The sequence below is a fragment of the Ictalurus furcatus genome, chromosome 14 (assembly GCF_023375685.1).
Source record: "Ictalurus furcatus strain D&B chromosome 14, Billie_1.0, whole genome shotgun sequence".
Lineage (NCBI taxonomy): Eukaryota > Metazoa > Chordata > Actinopteri > Siluriformes > Ictaluridae > Ictalurus > Ictalurus furcatus.
The window spans coordinates 26,908,494-26,926,716 of record NC_071268.1 but is presented as its reverse complement, the minus strand read 5'-3'; the positions used below and the strand labels follow the sequence as shown (position 1 = coordinate 26,926,716).

Below are 18,223 nucleotides of genomic sequence, written 5' to 3'. Positions count from 1 at the left end.
ACCTACACATACACAGGTTTTCTTTATCTCTCTGAGAGGAGATGGGAGATGCTTCTTCATGTGCTGCCAGCTGAACGTGAGAGAGAGTGTCATATTCACATATTCATACACTTTCACACACTGTATTGTCATGATGCTCTCGCACAAACAAACACACAGTTGAACATAAGGCATTATTCACCACATGGCCACTGCAGCTTTTTTTCTCTTAATGGAGGTCAAATTAAAGTCTGTTTGCACACACACATACTCCGAATTTCACTCTAAACTCGGCTGGTGAACTTTCCTTTTTGTGTGCTATAAGACTTTGAGTTGAACGTTCTATAATTTCATCACATTACATTACAGCATTTGGCATTAGAACAAAAGCTACCATGCATGAAATTCATGCTGGCTCTTTGGATTTTTGAACAGGCTTAAAAACCCTTCAAACAACATGAAAATGCCGCAGAAAAGCTTTGCATTATTGATGGTGTTGATTGGCTGGTTTCCCCCCAGCTGCTCCCTTTCATAGGGGACGCAACGTTGCGTGAGCTTCACATTGTGGGATGCGCCCTTGCATGCAACTGGCATCTGAAGTCTGTGAAAAATCACGCATATTTATAGGCCTGCCGTGGTCAGGTGATGTGGCATTTCGCGCATCGGGTGACTATAAAATGGCGCCTATAAACCACATCACCAGCTTTATTATCTTCAGTGAAGCCACATTTTGGTTATCTGTGTGAACATTCCAAAAACTCTTCACCTCTCTCTATTTTCAGAAGAAAAATTAATAAATAATTATATATATATATATATATATATATATATATATATATATATATATAATTTATTTTCTCTTCTGTCACTATCCTGTTTAACAGAATGAGCTATAGAGAGTTCAGAAGGTATGTCCCTCTCTGCTCTCGTTTTATTAAGGGGAATGGGGGGTGGACACACTTTTTGTGTGAAGTGTTTGAGAGTAGAGCATGCTGCGGCAGCCTGCAAGGGGGCTGACTGCACTCATTGAGAATGCTATACATTTAAGCAGCTCTGCTCTCAGCTTGCTCTCTTCTCAGCAGAAGGGAGTTGGGTTTCAGAACCTCTGGGCTCTGGTCCACCCACTGTCGAGTCAGGCAGCCGGCTTAGGTGCTGGGGTTCCGTATGGATCTGGAGGAGGAACTGGAGATGAACGCTGCTCTATCCCTGCTCTTTCCTCTGGATCCGACTCTCCGCATCTGGGTTTTGGAGCTCGCATAGTGACTTCTCCTTCCAGTACGGAGAGTCAACCCACCCTTTCTGAATCTGAGGAGTCAGAAGGGGGCGCCAGCGTACTAAAAATGGAGAGCAGCTCTCAATCCTATAAAGAGCTACTCGAAGTTATCAATAGGGCTGTCGATAAACTAAAATTAGACTGGCCCGGTGAAGAGGAAGTGGCTCATGGCAGGCTGAATAAGCGCTTTCTACACAATGAAAATAAATCTCCCTCACAACACCGAAAACTCCCCTTTTTCCAGAAGTGCATGACGAAATATCACACTCTTGGGGAAAGCCGTACACCAGCCATGTTTACAACCCCATGACATCGGATTATTCGGCCATTGTGGGGAATAGAAAGTATGGGTATTCTGCTATGCCGAAGGTGGAGAAGGCACTTGCGAGCTACCACTCTCCAGCTTGACAGTAGGGAGGGAATTGGGCAGTGGCTTAGCTTCACTGGGCCACTGACTTGTTTATTTGGGCGACCAAGCAAATGGCCCATCATGGCAATGCACCTATGGCTCAGCCTCTCTGGCATGGGGATAAGGATAAGGTCTCCGTTCTGGACTCCCCTGTTGAACCTTCCAGCCTGTTTGAAGGTGCAGTTAATGCCATTGCAGACAGGTTTTGATGTCATGTCGAGTTATCCCAGGCATCCATGAGTGGAGCCAGCTTGAATATGGTTCTCAGAGATAATATCCCTACTAAACGGCAATCCCGGAGAGATTTCCATTCGCAGGGATCTATTGTCTTAAGCCAGAGGGTTGATTTATCACCTTCGGCCGGAATTATGGAAACTGTGGGTCTGGCCCCTGAGGGGCACCAGCTCATAGATTCTGGTCTCTCAACCAAAGTTGTAGAGACCATGTTAAACCCTAGAGCACCATCCATGAGAAAATTGTATGGTTTCACGTTGCTACTTTTTGTCTTGTTCTGTGAGGAACGTCAGTTAGACCCAGTAAACAGCACAATAGCTACAGTCCTGGAGTTCTTGCAGGGTTGGCTCCTTCTACAAATAGGGTCTACATGGCTGCCATTTTGGCCACTACTGATGGAGCCTCTGTGGGGCAACATCCTCTAACATCGAGATTTATACATGGTGTAAGATGGCTGAGGCCCATCTGCAGACCACGAATACCTACCTGGGACCTTTCTGTGGTCCTGGAAGGTCTGTCAGATGCCCCATGTGAACCCTTTTAGTCAGCCTCAGAGAAGCTTCTAACTCTAAAGGTAGCTCTTCTGCTGACTCTGACATCACTCAAGTGGGTAGATCTACAAGCTCACTCGGTTGCTCCTTCCTGCCTTGACTTTGCCCTTGGATTAGCCAAGGCCTTCCTATATCCTAGGCCAGATTATATTCTTAATGTGCTAAACATCCTAAATGTCTGCTGCCCAGCCAATAGTGTTGCAGGCTTTCTGCCCTCTGTTACTTACACCGGGACAACAGAAATTGCACCTACTGTGTCCAGTAAGGGCTCTCTGTACTTACCTCCACTGCTCCAGCCAGGCCTGCCTTTAACCCAATGTTACAGCAAGATCTAGCTTGCTCAAGTCGGATGTCGCAATCAAAATGAATGCATCCATGGTGAACTCTAAGCAGTACCGCTTTAGCTTCACTTTTACCAAATGATCTATTGATTTTTATCATGTAAATGGATCTGTTTCTAACACACTTACAGTCCTCTATAAAACTATTGAAATGGCAAGGCCAATTCATTTGTTTTGCTGTAGAATGAAGAAATTTGTGTTTAAGATTAAACGGTGGATATGAGAAGAGAGTTTAGAAGTTCCTCGTATTTATATGTAGATGTGTTAAATGACATAGATCATGACACATTTTGTAACAGACCACCCAATTTGTAGGCAAGGAAAATACTGGAACATGTGGCTGAGAGGTGTTTCTTGTTACCCAGGTGTATCCTGTTAAATTGATTGTTTAAACAGTAAATAGCTCTGAACATCTATTTTGCAGGAGGACAATGATCCAAAACACACTGCCAACTCAACAAAGGACATTATCAGGGGGGAAAAGTGGGGAAATTGGCGAAAAGCCAGGAAAATCATCACAAAAGAAGAAACCAACAATGATGTCAGTGAGTCACAGGCTTGATGCATGTATTGCAAGGAAGGGATATGCATCCAACTATTAAGTGTTATTTATTATAATTTACGTCACAACATATCTGGTCCTACACTTTTGCTCACCTAAAAATTGGCTGGTCTGATACAAAAGGTTCTCTGTTTTATGTCGTTTAACACATCTAGATGTAAATACCAGAAAATAAAAGCTGGAATCCTACACTCTCATCTCATATCCATCTTTTGATCTCAAACCCAAATGTCTTTGGTGTATAGCACAAACAAGTGAATTAGTCTCGCCATTCCAATAGTTTTGGGAGGACTGTTGTAGTTCTTAGTAATAATAGAGGTCTTCTTTCCCCATAGAAAAACTAACATTTTTAAAGAACTTCAGAACAGCAAAATGTGCTACGTTATTGAGTGAAGTCATTAAGTCATCAACTCTGAATATGACCCAGAGTTACCAAAAGATCTCTTCGGCGTGTTTGCATTATCTAGGAGATTAAAATCCAGTGTTTGCTAACATTATGGGCATGACCCTTGTTAGCAGAGATGGAGCTGTAATAATCATATTCTCTTCCTGATTTGCCATAGACACTTCAGAGAGCAGCCATGTTTTCCTGAGTAGAAACACTGAGATGCATTTAGACTGAAAGTTGGGGTGATGGGCTGGTGAATATGACAATATGAGAATGTGACAACATTTCATTCCCATTCAGTCAAACTAATGAGCGATTATTACTTGCTTGTCAAATTCTGAAAACCCAGAGAAGTTGAGCTTCTATAAAATGCATTAGTGTGCTATTTTCTCCCTTATATTTGGAATTGAAGCCAGTAGAGGTAGCCTTGCTACCTCTTGCTTGCTCTATTACCTCTCTTTTTCTTTTCTACTGATCACTGGCAGTGACACGGCTAACTGGTTGCGAGGCAAATCCGCGTCTGTGTTGGAAAGGGCAAATATTTGGCCGGCACTTGAGTGAGTTGAAATTGAGGTCTGGAGAACCGTCGCTGTGGTAATGAATACAGCACTGCCTACTTCAATTAGAGCCAGTGCTCCAGACTGTGTGTGTTACAGAGCTTGGTGTATAGCTTGTAAATCCCTCTGTTGCATTTATAATAGAGTTAAAAAGGTGTATGCACTCTCCAGAGTTTCTGACCCTCAAAGAAACCCAAGAGGTGAACTCATCATTTTCTCCAGCGTAGTGATTTTATAGCCAAATATAAAAGACATGCTGACTTGTATATGGTAAAATGTGTATACACTGGATTAAAAACAGACACTAGAACAATATAGAACAAAAAAGTTAAGTGAGTTCTAGATGTTAAATTCTGTTTAAGGCCTAATGAGAGAATTCTGGAATTGTGTTAGTAATTCTGTGGCATTTTTGAAAGCGACGTGGGAGCATGCAGAATATTAAACTGAACATCAGTAAACTAGATTCATATCTACATATAATGCAGCACTGTTGGATTCTCATTTGTGATTGGTCAGAAGGTGTTGCGGAATTTTCTAGAACATTACTGCAGCTCTAATTCAAATCACAGGTTTATATTAATGTGCTCATTCTAATATGTTATCGTTTCCATAGTAACAGCTCATACACAGGGACTGGTTTGGCAGATGCTCCACATAATCTAAGACTACCGATGAATGGATTTTTATTTTTTTTAACGTATTGTTGTACAACAAAGAATAACGTGATTGTTGTATGGTGAAGTTTACTATATGAAGACATTTATTTGACATTTGTGGAAGGAGTCTCCAGTGTCAGCATTTTGTTATAGTCAGAGGTAAAGCTGTAACGTCACGTTTTCTGACATGGGAAAGTCTTCAGTGTTACTAATTTTCCCTCTTAACACATTGTGCAGTTCAGAGCACAGTGAGTGCTGATTTAGTGTTTTGCTTTAAGTTCACATCATTGACTACATTTACATGCACATCGATATTCTGAAATTATTCTGAATTTGGCAATATTCTAATTAGTATTGAGTCATGTAAATGCTGCAATGTGATTTAGACAATTCAGATTTAGACAATATTCTGATTCCCAAATATTGATTTGAGCCACCCCGGACTATGCCTGTTTTAATCAGATATTTGTTGCATGTAAACACCTTATTCAGATAATCCACTGAAAGGAGATATATGTGAATGCTCAGTATGTAAGGAATTGTGTGTGCTAGCGGATGCTTAGCTGTAGGCTAGGTATTTAGGAATAGTTACAACAACCATGTATACATACATGCCGTTTATAGTATCTGCCTGTACGCATATAAACACCATATTTGAAAAATGGCCGCAACCCGAATATAGACCTTAAACGGAATTTGATGTCCATGTAAACGTAGCCATTGGTGTGTTTCCTGATTGTGTTAAGGTGTTCTCTGTTAAGTCCTTGAATAGTTTGTCGACATACCGTATAGCCGGCTGTTTCTCAATTCTAAGAACGCACAGAACGAACTTGCGTTCTTGTGAAGAGCAGTCTTCCAGGCTACCTTGAAAGATTGAACTCGGAATGACAGGAGGACACAGAGAATTAAGATGTGCTGTTAGCTTCCTGTTGCGCAATGGACCGTCCCAGCACATTTCTAGAAGTGGGACAGGGTCCTCATCTCTGCAGTGCGCACTAAGTAATATGTTTCAGCTGGTTAATAGATTTACTGTTAACTGGCTGATTAAGCATGTTTCAATGTAGTAAGCTCTCTGTTTGCAACTGCTAAACTAAAAACTAAGCTAACGAGTTTACCGTTTCTTCAGGATGGAAGCTAGCATAGTTTAATTAAAATACTTCTGAGGGATAAACTCAACTTTTCAACAAAATAGTATGTACAGCCTATACTGTATATATCAGAATAATTCTGTTTAGATGCATATTTTGAAATTTTTAGATTGTTGTCGTTAAAAAGATGTTAAAAGAACAGGTATTGGTCAGGCTTCCGTCATCCACTATTGCTTTGCCACACAGACTTCTGGAACTTCAAGCGGGTTCGGTGCGGTCAGGTCTGCATCGGTACTTGCATTCTTGAGTATTGGAATTGAACTCTGGTGATGGATGATGATGTAGAATGAGTTCACAAGGATGCAACATTGCGTAAGAATGCATATTGAGAAACAGCCTTAGTCTCTTTGTAAGTCTTATTGTACCTTTTATCCGATAAGCCCAAGCCGTGTTTTTGCTTTTGTGTTTGCTGGTTTTGATCCTGCTCATATTTTCATTTTCAAATTATCGATTATCCTTGTGTGAAGTTACCTGCCTGTGTTTTCATCCCTGTAGCGAAGGACTATGACACTCACTCACCGCCCACTGTGTTCAGGACAGAGGATTTTACACTTTGTGGTTTATTGGTAATACGACAAGCTGTATTTTTTGTGTTATTAACATCAAGCGAAAAAAGAAAAGAAAAAGGAGAGTTGGTGTATGAACACCTGTTTACGCTATAACTTAAGTCTCTTTACTTATCACATTTGTTTTGCACTAATCTACAAAATGTCTTACTCTTCCTAAATTTGTGAGTGGTTTCAAAGTTCTACATTTTTTTTTCCTGGTCCAACATCTTTTGCAGATGAATCTGTGGCCGTCGAGGCTTCCCGTCAGATTACAGTTTCTTTTTACACATTGTTCTCACACTGTTAAATGTTAGTACTCTCTAAACAGTGTGATATTTAGCCACTTTGATTAAAATTCTCATCTTCAAAACATTGTCTGTCGCTTACTTTGCAGGAACAAATGCACTAATTAATCTCCCGTGATCACACTCTCGTGTACACATCTCTCGCATTACTGTAGCTCCGCTAGCTTTGCTAATTCAATTCAATTTCAATTCTAATCTGCCTGCATGGGTGTAATGTTTAGCAGATAACATTATTCAGATAAATATCAGCTAAGCCTTGGTGTCATGCCATCTTAAGTGCTCGTTTCACCTGGCAAAAATAATGCGTGGCACTATACAGAGAGTAAAATGGCGAACCACAATATTTACTTGTTTAGCAGCTATGCTAAGTGCTAGGCAGTCAACAGCACTAACTAATTCCAAAGTTAATGGGTTCCCTGGCTTGCTAGCTTATTCAGTCACATTAGATACAAAGCCTGCCAGAAAGTTCCACAGAGTGTCTTGCTGAGACCAGTGTTGAACTCGAGTGATATAGCTGAGGTCGAGGAACTGTACAAGTTCAGGAGTTCTGTTCACACACACCTAGACTCTATTAGCACACATACTATTTCATCACACTCACTGCACCAGCACATTGCAAAGTATTTGCTTAGTTTGTGTTCTCAGCTGATGTACTACCTATTGAACCCTATTTTTTTTCCTATGACTATTGAACATTGTCGTGTTCTTGAGATTTATCTCATGATTTGAATTTGTTTACCATTGCCAGTGATTTTAACAAAGATCATCTGCAATTATTACCATCTCTGCCACCTGACACATTTCCTGTTTAGACCATGCCCACTAGTTAAAATATGAATAGATATTAAGAACACTAAACACGCAAATACCAATAGTGGAATTGCGTTACACCACTGAAGCAGTTGTCCACTTCACATCATTAATTTCAATTAAATTTTATTAAATTTTACTTGTATAGCACTTGTTCCCTAGACATTATTGTCCATTTATGATGGACAGCTTTATATAAGTCAGGATATAAAATTTTCATTTATTCCTAATGAGCAAGCCAGAGGTGACAGCGGCATGGAAAAAGGTGACAGTAGGAAGAAACCTTGAGCGGAACCAGACTCATCTTGAATCAGAGCTCATCTGGGTGACACCAGCAATTATAAATCATCTCTCTTCTATAATTGTATACTACAGAGTCAAAACGCGTTAATTGTTTTAACAAGGACTTGAGTACGAGCGTCATTTGATTTTTAACTAAGTCTATTATTAAGAAAATTATGACTATCACAAATGATTTAATACCCCATTAATGTGTGAACTTTATTTACTTTATTTTCTGTATATGTTTCAGAGGTTTGTTTAAGGAAAGTTGTGATCCAGAAGGTCAGAACGCAATCACATGTTCAGTTGGTCTAGAAATGTCTCCGTGGTTAAGGATTTGAGATTTCAAATCTTAGCAGTGCAGAGATACCCCTGTTTAAGTAAGAGTCTTTAACCTTTCTGCGCTAGGGACATTGTATCATGGATGACCCTGCACTGACATGTGACTGACATGTGCCCAGGTGTACCCTGTTAAATTGACTGTTTAAACAATTAATAGTTTCGGATGTCTACTCTTCGTTTGTGCCCTTTTCTTCACCTGTGAAGACCGCATATTCATTTCTTGATCTCTATATAGTTATAGCAGAAACTAAAGAATTGGGCTTGCTGTTCCAATACTTACGCTGAGGACTGTAGATGCATATTGCCTTTCTCGTTTTTTCTCATTCCTTCATTCTAAACTCAGAATAGTATCTTCTCATGCATTTCTACATTAGTGAAAGTCATTTAGCATTCTACAAAGAAATGCCTCCCAAAGCACAGTCACTGATGTAGAAAGGAATGAGAGAAGTGTCTGAAGTATCTCTTATAGTATATATCTATCAGCCTTGAGATGGTTTTCTCTTGTTGACATCACTGCCCTGGATTTAGCTAATCACTCACTGCTGTCTGTTTGTGGATGTTCATCTCCACATTTTGCTGTGTAGTTCGTTATTTATCACTAACCCTTCATCTCATTTCCTGCTAAGTCAGTTCTTCCCTCTGTGTTTTTTCATGTGAATATTCCACAATCCCTGCCAATTTGCTGATTAACAGAGTTTGTGGCTAATGTGTTGCTAGCATGGTTGAGTGATTTTCCCTTGACATACTATGGACTGTTAATTACTGAGCCTAGTAATTTAACTTGATTTATGCTCATTTGGGTATTCCCTCCAAACAATGCACTTTTATCCTCTACACAAGTTTCCCCCATAGTTCACTATATACATATTGAATGGAAAGCCACAAATAACTATGCCCCAGGACATGCATTCATGGAGCCAGGGCCTGAATCTCTGCACCAGCAAAGATGGGCATTTGTGATGTGCTCACTGCCTCAGAATTGACCATGTCAAGGACACAGACAACGCTGACTTGGACATTGACAAGACGGTGATGCATATGTCAAAATGGAATGCTCAGCTGGCAAGTTTGAATCTTTGCTCAATCAAATCTTAATCCAAGCCATTCAGTCTAAAATGATCACAAATGCTCAAGCCTGGTGATGATCAACAAAAACATAAAAAGCCCAGAAAACAATGAGTTACTCTCTTGGACAACTTGGCAGTACATATAGTTTCACTGAAATCAATGATACGGGATCTAAGACTATGCTACATGGAGACCAGTACTTCTCAACCGAACCCATGCTACATGGAGAGGAGTACTTCTCAACCGAACCCATGCTACATGGAGACCAGTACTTCTCAACCGAACCCATGCTACATGGAGACCGGTACTTCTCAACCGAACCCATCTTAATCTCAGTGGCTAGTCATCCCCCTCGCCCCATATTTAATGAGTGCTAGAATGGTATGTCTATAGCCACATCTGAGAAGTACTGGCCATCTGATAATGACCTACCATTTGAGATGTCACTTTCAACCCCAGCCTTGGCAGCATCTGGGGAGGAGTCAGCCATCCAAAACCGGCTCTAAATGAGTAGTGTCAGCAACTCTAAAGATGGCTGTGGCCCCAGTAGGGTCAGATGGAGCAATACAGCCCACAAAAATGAATGCACTGCTTCACGTGGCACCTGTTATGACAAAATTTGCTATGCCACAGTGAAATGACTTCATTAGCTACGTTCAAGGGGGATTTGGACACTCTCCAGCTCACCCACACTCGAGCTCTGTGGCATGTGGTCTGGCTAAAATGATACATCAGGAACAGGTTAGGTTTGGTTATATGCCTGCCTTTGATGGTTGTGTCAAGTCACTGGTGTTCTCACCAGATGAACACTATCCCCAGAAGTCCACTGCCTAAAAGCTGTGTCAACACACGCATTACTCACTGGTGAGGACCGATGATATTGCATCACATGTATCATGAACTGGTAATACTTTACATATTCCACTGCTAGCATTGGAGCAGTCAGTTCAATCTACAGATGCTGATTGTTTTGTAAAGGAGGTGATTGAAACCACACTCCTGGCAGAGTAGGTGCAGGAGGGAGGGTCCAAGTTTTGGAATCATGAAGCCAGCATAAGCAGTTAGACTCTTCACATGTCATCATCAGGATACCACACCACAGTTCTGTGTTCCAGCCCCTATAAGTGGCCCACTTTCTTCACACCACCTTTAAGCAGGAGAGAGCACTCCTTCAGACCCTTGCTAAGTATCTGAGTACTCCTCATCAATTCTATGGTGTGGGTCAAAGAGAGTGCCTCCACACCTCAATAGAACCAGCCCTAAATGGTACAGGCTGGCAATGGGGGCATTTTACAGCCTAAAACATACAGTACCTCAGTGGATGGTGACTACATCAGTTTTATGTGTCCAGATGACAGTGTCCCAGGGGAAACAAGTCTGCCACCAGCCTCCAGCTTATTCAGGGTTCAAGACAGATCCGGTTGATTGAAAAGGTAATCACTGTTGTTCAGGAACTTCTGCAACATAGGATCAAGGATTTGAGACAACTTAATCTGCTTTTCTTTTACAGCTAAAGCAGTTTTGATTGCCCCAAATCATCTGGTCAGAACAGTACAACGATTACAGTCAAGAAATTAGCAACAATGTCAATATAGACAGTGGCGACAGAGGTCAAAGCGATACAGTAAGTACTCAAGCTGCTCTTCTTGTCATCTTCACCTGATTGTGAATTCAGCATGATCTTGCAAGAGTTTATTAATGGCTCCCGTGGGATTCCACTCAACATCATGAAGCAAAGTTTCTCTCCACAAAGACAAATGCCCTACCAAGATCCTGCACTGGGAAATGTTAGATATGTATTTAATGCAGACAAGGAATCCAAAAGGTTTCTAAAAAGGTTTGTCTGAGGCTTGCACGTGTCAATTAATTAGATGTATGCATGAGGCAGTGTACCTCCCACTACATTTCTGAGATCTCCGTATGCTAAAACCTAGGGACCAGCACATCACTGTAATGAATTAAGCATTAGCCTGTGAACTATGACAGGAAGCTAAGATGTATGCACCCCAATTTCCAAGGAATAGGATGCCACTTAATACATACGTCAGGGGTGGCTGCATTACTCAGCTGCCAGGAGAAACAGGCAAGTCTGGAATTAATTTCAGGGTGGACATTGAGAAAGTTTGCTACATAAAACCACAGTATATCTTCTAAACACTTAAACTATCATTTCAGTGTACTGGTAAGACGGTAAGACGGTAATATCGCCCTCGCTTGTTCAAATTTCAGTGAATTTCTCATGAGATTAGGTTGTATTTGATGTAGAGATAATAATATAAATGAGTGCACAATCCAAGAATAACTATTTGAGGTCATGGAAGAGACTGATCTATATATTCTGCATAAGCCTGAATCATAAATACAGTACACAACACCAGTGTACAAAGCTTCCAAATCCTTTGCTATAATGTTATAATGTAATTCTGCATGTAAGATTGTGGTGTTATGTTAGCTTGACATCAGTGTTGATGAAAACTGTTTTTATGATCACCGACACCTGCTGAAATAAGCATTTATAAATGTTTATATTGGATTATGACCTTTGTTATAAAGGACTTATGTACAGTGTCCTCCACTGGTATTGGCACCCTTGGTAAATATAAGCAAAGAAGGCTGTGAAAATTTGTCTTTATTGTTTAACCTTTTTGATCTTTTGTTAAAAAGAAAAATCACAAAAATATTCAAACATTTTCAAACAAAACACAGGTTTATCCCCCCAAAAATATTTGTTAAATATAGGTGTGCAACAATTACTGGCACCCTTTCAGTCAATACTTTGTGCTACCTCCTTTTGCCAAGATAACAGCTCTGAGTCTTCTCCATTTTTGTGTTGATTTTGATGGATGTTTTGGATCATTGTCCTGCTGGAAGGTCCAACCAAGGCCCATTTGAAGCTTTCTGGCAGAGGCAGTCAGGTTTTCATTTAATATCTGTTGATATTTGATAGAGTCCATGATGTCATGTATCCTAACAAAATGTCCAGATCCTCTGGCAGAAAAACAGCCCCAAAACATTAAAGATCCACCACCATATTTAACCGTGGGCATGAGGTACTTTTCCATATGGCTACCTCTCTGTGTGCTCCAAAACCACCTCTGGTGTTTATTACCAAAAATCTCTAGTTTGGTTTCATCTGACCATAGAACCCGATCCCATTTGAAGTTCCAGTAGTGTCTGGCACACTGAATACGCTCGAGTTTGTTTTTGGATGAGAGTAGAGGCCTTTTTCTTGAAATCCTTCCAAAGAATATGAAATCCTTCCATATATCCATTTTTCCTCACACTGACTGTGTGAGCTAGCATTTGGCAGAATTGAGAGACCGTCAGCCAATAAGACACGTATTTTCCTGTAAATCCTGTCTGATTGTTCTTGCCTACATTCACTGAAGATATAAAATTACAGGCCGTCTTCTTTTGCTGACGTTCAGTTATTTAGTGACAAATCGCTTTAAGTGGAGAATTATTTGAAGCTAAAGAAAAAATCTTCAGGGCAAAACGTGATTTATTTAAAATATTTCTTAACAATAAACTTGCAGTGCAATTAATGTAATTTTATTGGCATCAGTAACTATAATCAAATTACATACATTTAAAATGTAATGTGTTTAATGCGTTATTATGCATTACTGCGTTATCAGAAAAACTAATTAGATTACAGTAACACGTTACTTTGTAAGTTGCAAGAAAAAAAAAAAAGGTACACGTAGGTACATTTAAAAGCCCCATTTTAAAGACCTTTATTTTTTGTCCTCCATGGCTGCTGTATAATAGCCTCCCGAGAGAAGCTCCCAGGGTCAAGTTTGCTGTTAAAGGTTACAGAACTGCCATGTGTTTGCTTTTTTAACCAGCAGCCTCAAGGTGAGTGCCTGGTGTTTTTTTTTTTTTCACAGAGGGATCTAAAGTAAGAAACATGGCCATGTCTAGCCTGTAGCCTTCAGCTAAGAGTGGCTTCCTCTCATTCATACACTGATTGGATCATCTAATAGTCACCTAGTGGTTACAGGACTGACGCCAGTGTGTGTAAAGCCTATGAGCATGTGTGCTTTGAAGACTTTTCCTCCCCTAATCACAGGTTTATATTAATGCACTTTTATATATATACAGTATCTCACAAAAGTGAGTACACCCCTCACATTTTTGTAAATATTTGATTGTATCTTTTCATGTGACAACACTGAAGAAATGACACTTTGCTACAATGTAAAGTAGTGAGTGTACAGCTTGTGTAACAGTGTAAATTTGCTGTCCCCTCAAAATAACTCAACACACAGCCGTTAATGTCTAAACCACTGGCAACAAAAGTGAGTACTTTGATAAATAAATAAATAAATAAATAAATAAATAAATAACAATGTAATCATTGGCAAATTGCTGGGGTATAAGAGGAGGAAAACACATCACAGCATCCTGTTATTATAGAATGATCGTATGAAAGAAATAAAACTTTGGGCTGGTAATTGTAACTCTGCTGTATATCAGGCAAGATCACACCACCCAGTCTTTCATTATTTTCCTAAAACAATATGTCCCAAGTGTTTTATTCCTTATATAATGTGCCATCAGTGATACTTTGATGCTACATTCATGACTGTTGGGATATTTCTGACCTCCAAGTAAAAAAAAGAAAAATCAATTTGACCAGCTATTCAACTCTTAATTCCCGCTTGGGTAGTGGGATTTCTGAGTAAGAACAAGAAATAGCAGCGTTTACAGGCAGAACTTTCAGGCAGAGTTCGTATTTGTGCATGATATGTTTTAAGATTGTTGTATAAATAAAGTTTTAGATCAAACTCTAGGATTTAATTTTTTGTTTCTTTCTTTTTTTTTTCTTTTTTTTTTGTTCCAGAGCAATTGATTTTGTATTACCATAGCCTACATCCTACATCCACTTTTCAAATAAATGAAGCACTAGCAAACAGCTCTCTGGAGGCTTATAAAATTGATCTGAAATCTTTTTTTTTTTTTTTTTTAACCCACACAGAAGCCAAACGATCACTAGCTTACTGTGAGCATTCATTTTTTTTTTTTTTTCTGACCTTAAACCTTTGAGGCTGTATGACTGCTCTGAGGTGGAACATAGGATTCTGCGTTTTTTTTTTTTTTTTTTTTTTAATCTTCTTGACTTGGAGAGATAAATAAGAAAGGCAGGTGATGGAATGACTCTTTATAGCTGCTATAACTTGTTCCACAAGCATCAACAACATTAAATGTACAGTAACTATAAACGGATAAAGAGCATGACGTGTCTAAATAAAAATTGAATTCATTGGAAAATTGCTGTGTATACACTTCAGGATGTGCTATTATAGGAAATAAAATGTTTTTTAAAAAAAGTCAGGATAATAACAGTAGCGCCATCTTATCACACTACACCATCGTTGATTATTTAACGATATATCGATATAACGATATAACGATATTATTTAACATATCTAACACTCTGTATGAGTGTTTTATTCCTTACATAAATGCTGACTTGCTGTGATCACCTTCAGTAGTATCTTACTTTTACGTCTTGAAAAAATGCATGATCTTAATATGTCATTAATATATTCTGTTCCAACATAAAGTTTTTGATTAAAGTGATACAATTCGACATGACAGATAGCTGTAATATTAGTCTATTATTATTATTATTATTATTATTATTATGATTATGATTATTATTATTATTATTATTATTATCATTATTATCATTATTATCAGGAAACTGCTCAGCAGCGCAGCTATAGTATTGTTTGCATAACAGACCATACCGTTGGAAATGTGTCCCTGGGCGAGTTTATATTACATTTTTCATAATTGATATGAAGCTCAAATCGTGAGGGCTGAACGGGCTGTTAGAATTATGTCTGTTCCTTTTTTTGTTTTCCCTCTGTGGTACTGTAATAAACAATCAACTTTCTGTACAGCAGGAGTAATTAAAACAGCAGGAACAACACTGAAGTAGACTTGTATGTGTGTGTGTGTGTGTGTGTGTGTGTTTGTGTAAACTACACAACCTAATGAGAACGCTCATGCTTCTGGCAAATATAGTGCCACTAATTAACATTGTTATCACTGGGCTGGAGAGTGGAGGAAAACTGGGCATATGCCTTAAAGGACAGTTAACAAAGTAAAAGCGAGTCGATGATAATTATTTGACGTATTACAAGATAATTAAATCCCAGGCATTTTGTAATTAATTAGGATATTGTGGCTCATCCAAAGACTCCTCGTTCATCTCATTCAGATTTCTCCAGCATCCACATCAGCTCCTCTGAGGGAAGTCATCTATGGGTTTGAAATACGTATACACAGATCTGCACCTTACACTCGTAAGTGTAAGATCAGGTCATAGGTCTTCATTTCCATGGCCCTGTGTGATCTTTCACATTTTATATTAAAGATGTGACAAAAATGCCTCAGTGATAGCGCTTTGTCTTAAATATTAAATGCACTGAGATTCTGATTTCTAGGAAAACAGAATTGCTTATTAACCACCATATTAACCATAATGCTTAAAATATGTTACTATGGCAGCATATATATATAAATATTAGTTATAAAAGAAGATCATGTTAGCATTCTGGAATTTTAACACTCTTTTTTGCAATGTTATTAGGGGAACTTTGCCATTTACACAGCTGTACATAGTACATAGGTACTCGTTCATTATACCATTAGAAAGCTAAGAATCTTGTGATTTGATATAGTGATATAAACCGTTTAAAGTTGCACTCACAACAGCAGCTACAATCAACATCTTGGTCAGACCACCAACATACAAACAAACATTTAAGAAATGGAGGCAACTCACCCTTGCAGCTTCATAGTGATCCACTGATCCATAACATCCCATCTTGTTACACTGGCAAAGGTCCAAATAATATAATTATGTAAAAATATTTAGTCAAAAACACATTTTATATCTGTAAATCCCCTCAGACTGCTGCTTCATCATTCCAAATTATCTAAAAATAAATCACGTTTTTCTCCTTATCTGTTCAGCGCACGAGTGAATGGCCCTTATCGGTAGATTTAAAAGTGGCCTCCTGGCTATGACCTATCGAATGACACCTTATTTGAAACAATAGGAGCTTCCATGTCCTGTCCATAGCCTTCAAAATCCAATGAGAGTGTGTGCTGAAGAGAAACGTCTTCCCAATTTCCTACGTGAATAGCGTGAGCCTGTTGTTATCAGTTGTATCCAGGACTGGCCCATCGTATAGCCACTGAAATGCTGAAAAGAATGATATTTTAATTCATGGGTGTGTTTCAACACTTCAATTTAAAAGTCCCTGCGTAAAGCTCTGTAAACAATGGCACAAAAGCACATAAAACTGCACAAAGATTTCAATTTTGAATTTACATATAAATATACATTTTGTAGATTGCTGGATGTGTGATATGATGATTATGAGAAAAATCAAGAGTAGCAGCCCTTTTAACCTAGGTATGTGTACATGGATACCAAGGGCCCGTTGGAGTCTCCAAAAGGTTTTGGTAAAAAAATTTTTAGTAAAACGCACGGACATACGCTTAGAAAAACATGTGTAAAAAATTATTTTCTTTGGTCTTGTTATCAAATTTGAACTTGGAGAAGGAAAGGCTGCATGTTGTGGTCCAGTTGTGTTTTCCAGCTAATAGCTCTCAGCTGTAGGCATCTACAGACATCTGTATGCAAAACAAAATCATGCGAAAAACAACCTTCTGTTTCAGTGTGTTCAAAATTCTATTACTCAATACCAGTAGCACTTACGGTATTAGCTCTGCGGAAAAAAAAATAAATAAATAAATAAATAAATAAAAAAACCTTTCAAAAGGGACCAGAACCATGCATGTACTCCAAATGGTTCAAGAACAACTTTAATTTAACTTTGGGTATTTAAGGTTTTTTGTTTGTTTGTTTGTTTTGTGGGGGGGGGGGGGGGGGGGTAATTTTACTGAAACTCTAAAAGGTTAATTCCTGACAGAAAAAAAATCACATACATTCTGCATGTGAGTTAAGTGCATTTGAACATGTTATACCCTGAAGTAAATACATGTGACGCCATGTAAATAACGAGTGGTAAATAAAACCACATCCTACATGTGAAAAATTAACATGTGGAAGTAAATAAATTATAGGTAAGAAAAATATCACATAATATTATTTGTGAAAATGTCACATAAATGAATCATGTAAAGATCTCATTTTTGAAAAGAAATTATTTGTGTTAATATCACATCTGCAAAATGAGTTGTATGTAAAAAAAAAAGTATCGTGAAAATATCATGTGAAACTAAATGAACACTGCTAAAAATCACGTTTGGAAATACATAAATCAGTGTAGAAATCACTGGGAAAAAATTGGTCAGTGCACAAATTACATTTAAAAAAACAAATCAAGTGAACAGGAATGAATTGTGTAAACATCACATATGAAAATTAATGAATTGTGTGAAAATTTATTTCTTTGTAAAAATAATAATAATAATTTAAAATCACACTGGAAATTGTAAAAAAATAAATAAAAATCATATGTGAAAGTAAATTAATAATGTAAAAATCACATGAAAAACAGAAAGAGCACATGCCATGTCAGTATGTGAAGTTTGTGTGTATTTCTATAAGGGCTGTACAGGGTTAAAATTAAAGAACAAACCATATTGTTGTCAGTAAGAGACACTGAAATCGTTGTGAGAATAACAAATGTGAATAACTCTGTCGTTATCAGAAACAGAACAGAGGGTATAAATGAACTGTAGAGACAAAAATGCCCTACTGAGCTTTGAAAAAAGCAACTTG

General features: G+C 38.5%; 1 long non-coding RNA gene across 3 annotated transcripts; it reads left to right on the top strand.

Moving 5' to 3' along the window:
- The first annotated feature begins 4,692 nt into the window (after positions 1-4,692).
- On the top strand, positions 4,693-7,156 carry LOC128617906 (uncharacterized). Of its 3 annotated transcripts, XR_008387638.1 has the most exons (5): positions 4,693-5,109; positions 5,765-5,949; positions 6,285-6,447; positions 6,594-6,664; positions 6,883-7,156. It is a non-coding gene; the product is annotated as an uncharacterized LOC128617906 (long non-coding RNA). The 3 variants fall into 3 exon arrangements; XR_008387637.1 differs by lacking the exon at positions 5,765-5,949; XR_008387636.1 differs by having other exon boundaries at positions 5,765-6,447.
- Positions 7,157-18,223: the final 11,067 nt, after the last annotated feature.